Source organism: Bos javanicus, chromosome 10, assembly GCF_032452875.1.
Source record: "Bos javanicus breed banteng chromosome 10, ARS-OSU_banteng_1.0, whole genome shotgun sequence".
NCBI classification, from domain to species: domain Eukaryota; kingdom Metazoa; phylum Chordata; class Mammalia; order Artiodactyla; family Bovidae; genus Bos; species Bos javanicus.
The window spans coordinates 5,509,297-5,517,670 of record NC_083877.1 but is presented as its reverse complement, the minus strand read 5'-3'; positions in this window follow the sequence as shown (position 1 = coordinate 5,517,670).

The window sequence follows — 8,374 nt, the reverse complement described above, 5'->3', positions numbered from 1 at the left end:
GGCAACAATGGAAGGAGAAAGACTCAGAGAGCATCAGGCAGGTGGCTTGCTGGACACACTGCCCGTTCTGTATAATGAAGTAGGATTTGCAATTAATAAGAATGGGATTCAATCTATACATACATACACATGAAAAAATGCAGGAAATGAACTGTGATATTTTAAACTATACTAAAAACTTTTTTTTTTAATTGGGGTGTGTGTGTGTGTTTCAGATTCAAATTGCCTGGATTGAAATCCTGGCTCTGACATTATTAGCTGTATGGCTTTGGACAAATTATTTAACCTCAGTTTCCTCATCTATAAAACTGAGGAATAACTATTATCTTCAACTGGCTGTCTTACAAGTATTAAAACATGTGATATTTTGGAACAATGCTGTGTATATGAGCTCAGTTGCTTAGTCATGTCTGACTCTTTGCCACCGTATGGACTATATCTTGCCAGGCTGTTCTATCCCTGGAATTTTCCTGGCAAGAATACTGGGGTGGCTTGCCATTTCCTGCTCCAGGGTTGGCGGGGGGCATGGTCTTCCCAACCCAGGACTGAACACGGTCTCTTGCATCTCCTACATTGGCAGACAGATTCTTTACCATTGCGCCACCTGGAAGCCGTAGGAACATACTAAATGCTCAGTTACCGGGAGCTACCATCATCATCATCATCATTCACAGAGCAAAAAAATCCAAAAAACTAAAAGGATACGAAAAATCCGTTTGCCTGTGAGGGAAGGGATTGGGATGGGGATGACACTATTACATTTAAGTATGTTTTCTTTGAAAATAAAAGCAAAGAGGGCGCTTTCTCCTCTAAGTGGAGGAGCTTCAGTAAAGGAGGAGGAGAGAGTGGAGCCAAAGAATGGAGAGACGCAGATCCCTCCTGGTCCCCAGAGGGTGAGCAGTGAAGGAAGTGGCCGTAGGGAGTAGGGGTGGGTGATGTTCAGCTTCCCATAAGGCAAGGCAGTGATTTGTTTATATAATTGCTCTGTGCTCTTACAAAACAAACAACCTCTTCCTTTTTTTTTTTCTTTTCGTTTTAAACTTAAGCTAGTTCAAATAGCTTTTTGCTCCTGGTAACCAAAAATTTCTGACCAAAACATGTAGCTGATAACATAAGAAAATACACTCAACCTTACTGAGAAACAAAGAATTGCAAACTAGAACGCTGAGATACCCATTTTCGCCTATCGTATTGAGAAACATTTAACAGATTGTTAAAAGCTCAGTGTTGGTGAGGGAGGTGGGAAGAGTCAACACACTCACACACACAGCTGCTGCTGAAAGTATATATTTGGTCAACCTCTGGGAGAGCACTTACCCATGAATCTGTTTGCTGTCAGATTTAGACATTCCGCCTGGGAGAATTTTCTAAAGAACATCTCGGACCAGTTAAGGAAGATTCACGTTCACAGATGATGACATTGTTTGCATTGGTGAGAAAACTAGAAACAGCCTGGGAGAACTGAAGAGAATTGTCGTCAACAGAAGAGTCATTAGACAAGTGGGTCAGCATGTCAGACGGCTACCCAGCGAACCCTGGCTCCTGCTCTTCACATCATTGTCTAATCCCTTCCCCTTGAGTGTGGAAGGATCCATAACTTACTTCTAACCACCAGAACACCTCAGCGTTGACTGCATATCACTCTGTGACAGATTACAAAAGATCCCGACTTCTGTCCGGCTAGCAGAGTCTCTGCCTCTCTGGCTTTGATGAAACAGGTTGCCATGGTGGGGAGGGTCATAGGGCAAGGGACTGAGGATGGCTTCAAGCCAACAGTCACTGAGGAACTCGGGCCGTCAATCCAAAAGGAACCGAATCCTCTTAACAACTCTCTCAGTAAATTTAAAAGCAGATCCTTCCCCACTCGAGCCTTCAGAAGAGAACCTAACCCAGCTGACATCTTGGTTACAGTCTAGGAAAAGACTCTGAACAGAGGACTCGTCTAAGTTGCACCTAGAGTCCTGACTCACAAAAACAGTGAGATAATAAATGTGTGTTGCTTTGAGCCACTAGGCTTGCAGTCCTTTTTTTCGCATCAATAGAGCACAGAAACTATGTCACTTTTCAGAAGAGTTATATTAGATATATTTGCATAAATATGGGGAACTATCCATGCTACTCTTATGTTAAAAAAAGTAAGTGGCAGAGTAATATATAAGATCCCATTTTTGCAAATAAATGTCTAAAAACATTTGTATGAATAAATAAAAATCTAGAATGAGATATAGATCAAATTATCCATAAGCTTATCTCTGGGGGAATAAGATTTCAGGAAACTCATTAAAGCCATATGATTTGAATTTTTTTTTTACAACAAACTTTATTGCTTTGAGAATCAAAATAATAATAATAATGCAAGTATTTCCATTTAGAAGAAACAATAATAATACCTGGGTTAAAACATCAAAGAACTTTGAAAAGTATGTTTTGTTGTGTGTGGCAGATACTGCTTAGTGACCAACCTGATACTTCCACCCCAGTCCTCCTCTCCTTTCCCTGCATCCACGCAGAGGTTAGAAGGGCACCCTGCCACCTGGCAAGTCTCCCTGTGGCTAGGGATGGCTACAACAGGTCTGGGCAAGTGAGCCATAAGCAGAAGTCCAAAAGGGGGGAAATATTCCCAGCTCCCTCCCATTTCCCTTTCTTCCTGCCTCACGAAGCACACTCTGGTGGAAAGAGGCCATTGGAACCCCATGTGACATCTGCTATGATAGCGAAGGGGCATCAGTCAGATGAAGAAGGCTTCAAGGAAGGGCATGTGATCTAGCCTGGGAACTTTCAGAGAAAGTTGATACCTAGACTTGGCAGGGGAGCAGGTGGAGAGAGAAAGGGAGCATGCCCCAACAGAGGAAAATTCAGTCACCTTGTCCTCAAAGAGCAGCAAATTAAGGATAGGATCATATTTTCTGCACATGTGAATATTTCCTCCTTAAAGTAAGATGTGTTCAGCTATAAATTGTGAAAACCTGGACTCATTTGGTTACCTCATTTGGGCGTTTCGTTACTTCACAAGGGAAAAAGTTGGCAAGTCGGTGTTTCGAAGGTTGATGCGGGAGCCCTACTGTGTTTGGGTTCTGAGTCCATTTCTTCCATAGTTTTTCCGTCACGGGCACAACATGGTTGCCTCAGCTGCAAGATCCAAAGAAGGAAGTGGCAGAACAAGCAGGCCTGGCAGCAGGAGAAGGCATGCCTTCTGCCCCTCGTTCCTGTTACAGACAGGAAATTCCCCATCCCTGCCCCCAAAGACCGACCCTTTGTCCCATTAGCCAGACTGAGTCACATGAGAGTCTCTATCCAAAATGGAGGCTGGCAAAGCAAGTCTCTAACTTTCCAGCCTTGACAGTGGGTAAAGCAAGGACAAAGCGTGGTGGAAATCACTGTGGCAGACAACAGCTCTGCCCATGCGGCCCCTGCCTAGACCTGGAACAAGCTCCCCATGATTTCTTGAGCTGGGCCCAGGCTCACCTCCGAACTCCTTGCCTCCCAACACTCTGATTAATGACGCAGCCAGGCTCCCAGAGGATCATCCTAGCATGGGTCCTGGACTAACTTTTTCTTTATTCCAGGAGTCCCCAGTTCTGGCCTGCCTGTGTCCATCTGCTCTAAATATTCTGTCCCACCCTTGCTTTAGGACATGGCTAATAGCTCCTCTTCTGTGCATTAGTCAGGGCTCTCCAAAGAACAGAACCAATAGAATGCGGATAGAGAGAGAAAGAGAATTATTTTAAGGAACTGGCTCATGCCATTAAGGAGGCTGACAAGTCCAAAATCCACAGGGTGGGCTGGCTGGCTAGAGACCCAGGATGAATGCATCATCTACTTTGGATTCCCACGAAACAGTCTATTTTCTACTGGAGTGGGCCGGGAGAGCCAATTAGTTAAAAGCAGGAGCTTTGGAGGTAGGTAGTCACATGAATCCCGCAGCTAGCTGCAAGAACTTGGAGAAAACTCTGACTTTCAGAGCCTCAGTTTCCTCATCTGCAATCTGGGAGAAATAATAGCATTTGCCTTCCAGGGCTTTGATAACAATTATTTGAGTTGATGTGTTATATAAAGAACACAGCATAGATACAGAAGATGGTACCTGCTCTGCAAATTATGTTCCTTCCTATCTTGTGAGTAAGAGTGGGCACTTAATGCAGTCTTAAAGTCACCAGTGAAAATAGCCAAGTTCAGGCTCCTTGGAGTTGCCCAGTGGGGTGGGAATGTGTTGCATCTGTCTGAGGACTCCAGCCCTGAGACCCTTCCAACACCTCTCTCAAGACCCAGAGCACATGACGACCAGGAAATACTGCACCTCACACCCCAATCACAGTCTCAGGTGTCCTACCACAAACCCAGAGCCACCTCAGAGCTCAGGATAGAGACAAGAAACGACTCATGACAAAAACCGGTGGGGTTTCCCTGGAATTTTCCGCAGACCACTTCGATAAATGTTATCACTATCCCATTCGTCATCTTAATTGTTACGATCTTTCTTTTTTCCAATTTTAAGCTGTCAGACTCGTCAGAGATTACTCATCCAAAGAAGGCTCTTTTTTTTTTTAATCTATTTTGGTCAAATAGTGGTTTGGGTTTCCTCAGAACAAGAAGGTTCTTCCGGCTTCCTTTGAAAGACAGTTCTTACATGTTCAGAGCCAGGAGGACTTTGAGGCCATCAGATCCCGAAGCCCTCTAGCGAGGTGGGGAGCCTATTTGTAATAATGGTGACTTCAATGAGCAAAGTGCTTAGTTACCAAAGGGCTTCAGATCTTTATTACAGAACTGGAGACTTTTAGAGCTGGAAGGGGTTGCAAATGTCATCCCAATCTGCTGGGTGGCCAACCATGAGTTGCCTTACTTTACAATGCATGAAGGGTATTGGCTGCCTATGAAAACCCTCCAATGACTTTGTTTCATTTAGGATGAAATCCTCACGCCTCACTATGACCTTGTACCAATACTATCTCAAACCATGCCCCCTCTCCCTCCTACACTCAGTCATGATGAACTTTGTGATCCTTGCCAAGTTCAAGTCTGTGCCTACCAACTTGCATTTGCCCCTACTGCTCCTACATGGGACACTGTTGCCCCTTATTTTCCTATTCCTGGCTCAGCTCAAATGTCACGTGCTCAGAAAAACTTTCTCCGACTGTCTTCAAGAAAGTGCCTCCCCACGTCATACTCAATTACATTACCCTACTTTGCTTTCTCATAGCAATTCTCTTTAGTTAAAATTACCTGGCTTATTCTTATTCAATGTCTTTCTACACCTTCTAGCATGTCAGATCTTTGTCTATCTTGTTCATTACTGTATCCCACAGTCAACTCAGTGCCAGACACGTAGTAGGTCCAGTATCATGTGCTGAAAGAATGAATGCATTTAATATTCATTTCTTCCATGTGAGCCTTTTGAGGCAGACCTTACTGTTTTGCTTATTTAATGGTGAGTTGACGTTGTTGAAATAAAGACCTCTCTACGGCCATACCACCCTGAACGCGCCCGATCTCGTCTGAAATAAAGACCTCTTACACTGATATTCAAGAAAAGTATAGGTAACCTTTCAGTAAAAGGTCATAAGATTAATGTCTGTCCATGTTACTAAATAATGAGCTTCAGTTTTGTAAATCATAAAAATTGTAACTCTCAAACCATAGTATCAGAAGAATGAGAATGTTTCTGAATGCTTGTAATCTGTATTTTGATTAAGGATCCTACAGTAGATTTTGAAAGGCTTTATTTAGATTATGTGTGAACTTAATATGTGTCAATTAATAAAACAATGGTTCTTAATGTATATTTTCTTTAAAAAAGAAAAGCCCATATTCTAAATGGGCTTATGCCATGCTAAGTTGCTTCCGTCATGTCTGACTCTGTGCCCACCAGGCCTCTCTGTCCTGTAGCCCATCAGGCTCCTCTGTCCATGGGATTCTCCAGGCAAGAATACTGGAGTGGATTGCCATTCTCTTCTCCAGGGGATCTTCCTGACCCAGGGATCAAGCCAGCATCTCTTACCCCTAGCCTGCATTGGCAGGTGGGTTCCTTACCACCAGTGCCCCCTGGGAAGCCCAAATGGGCTTCGAGATGGGAACTGATTCCCATGGCCCTTTATCTGGTAATTCACTGTTTTGTAACAAGCCACCCCAGAGCTCACCAACTTGAATCAACAAGAATACATCATTTCTCTCAGTTCAGTGCATGCCTGGGTTGTTCTTCTGCTGGGCTCACCAGTGCTTACATATATGGCTGTAAGAGTTGGGACAGCCGGCTCTCGCCTACCGTGTGGTCCTTCAGATGTCTCCACAGCCTGGTGGCCTCAGGGATGATCCCAAGAGAGTAAAAGCTGGGGGATCAAGGCCTCTTAAGGCTTAGCCTCAGAAACGACCCCGCATCACTTCTTCTGGGTTCTGTCCATCCAAGCAAGCCATAAGACAGGCCCAGACTAGGTGAAGGGACGTAGACTCCACTCTAAATGGGAGGAGCTGTCACACTGCAAAGGGGCAGAGGGCCATATGGTGGCTGTCACAGATAGTAAGTGCTGGAACCAGCTTGACTGAACCTCTGACTCAGCAAGGAAAACCAAGGACCAAGTTGTTATCTGTGACTCCAGAAATCTAAATGGCCTAAATCACATTTGTCTCTCAATGACATTATGTGTCCACCACATGGCTGGCTGGGCTTCTGAGACCTCACTCTGGGACTCAAAGTAAGGGAGCAACCTCTGCATGGCATATCTCCCGAACAGTCTCATGACAGACAGAAAAGGGAATCGACAAGGACTCACTGGCCCAGAGCTTCTGCGTAGAAGTGACACAAATCACATCCACAGTTACATCAGTGGCCAGTCAGGTCACAGACAGTTCCTCCTCTCCTGGGAGGGACACTGAATGTGAATGGACAATAATCTCACCCACGTGGAGCCCATTTTCCTCTTCGAGTCCTTTAAAAAAAAAATAATAATCCTTCAACAGAGCCAAAATCTGTCTCATTTTAATTCTACTGTTGGTCCAAGAGCTGTTGTCTCATCTGCTTCCTCTGCCCACAGAGCAGAGAGACAAAGGTCGTTGGAACCATCTCTTCTCTGGGAGCCACCCAGTGTGAAAACCTGCCTCCATGGCTCACATGATCGAGTCTAAGATCCCACGGGCATCCTCTTAAGCATCCCCACATTTTGATTCCTGCCGGCCTGAATGCTCCAGGCTGTTTGACGGCTTGTGCAGCTCATCGAGCTGTTTCCTCCGCCTCTGTGGCCCTTCTGCTGTTCTCCACCTTGGGAAGTGTTGTTTTCCTTTTAAGATCTGCCTTAAAAACCATGCCTCTCTATAGACAATTTTTGTTTTCTTTGGCAGGGTCAACCAACTTTTCCATTTTCTAAACCTCTTCATTATAGCATCTGTTCATTCACTTCTTCAACCTATACTTTTAAAGCATTTGTTATTGTTCCAGGCTCTGGGGAGACACAGGGAATTATACAAACAAGTTTCCAACTCCTTCACTGGTTACATTCTGGCACGCTAGAGCAGGCAATAAGCACATAAACAAATGAATAACAAAATAATTTGACATAGTGATAAATGTTTTCATTACAATAAGAAAGGGGTGATAGAAAAAACTAGTAGCAGGGAAGTGACTGTTGTAAGTAGGATGATCAGGCTTTGTGGTCTCACTGACTTTGGGGCAGCTGCAAAATGATGTAGGGGAAGTAGAGAAAACAGCCAGTTCAAATGGTCTGTGGTGTGATCCAGCTGGGTTGTTGTGAGCACAAGGAGAAAGGTCCTATGGATGAGGAATAGAGAGAGAGGCAGAGAATGGTGAGACATGCCCTCAGAGAGGTGGGTCATGGCCAGATCATGTGGATGGCAATAAGGAGCTTGGATTTTATTCTAACTGCAACACAAAGCCCTGGAAGAGTTTTCTTCAGGGAAGTAGAAAGGCGTGACCTAATTTATACTTTTTTGAGATAACCTATATTGCTTTGTGAGGCTTCCCAGGAGGCGCCAGTGGTAAAGAACCTGCCTGCCAGTGCAGGAACCATAAGAGATGTGGGTTCAACCCCTGGGTCGGGAAGATCCCCTGGAGGAGGACATGGCAACCCACTCCAGTATTCCTGTCTGGAGAACCCCATGGACAGAGGAGCCTGGCGGGCTACGGTCCAGAGTTGCAAAAGAGTCACACATGACTGAAGAGACTCAACACACACACACACACACACACACACACACACATTACTTTGTGAATTGTTGGTGAGCAGGAGTAAAGTCTGTGAGACCAGCTTGGCGGCTTTTTCTGTCATTCCAAGACACTGTTGACTTGGATACACCATCTACAACAGCCTCCCCCAAAAGCTGTGACCTCTGAGCTCCAGGGAACTATAACCTTAGTCTCTGCATCTCA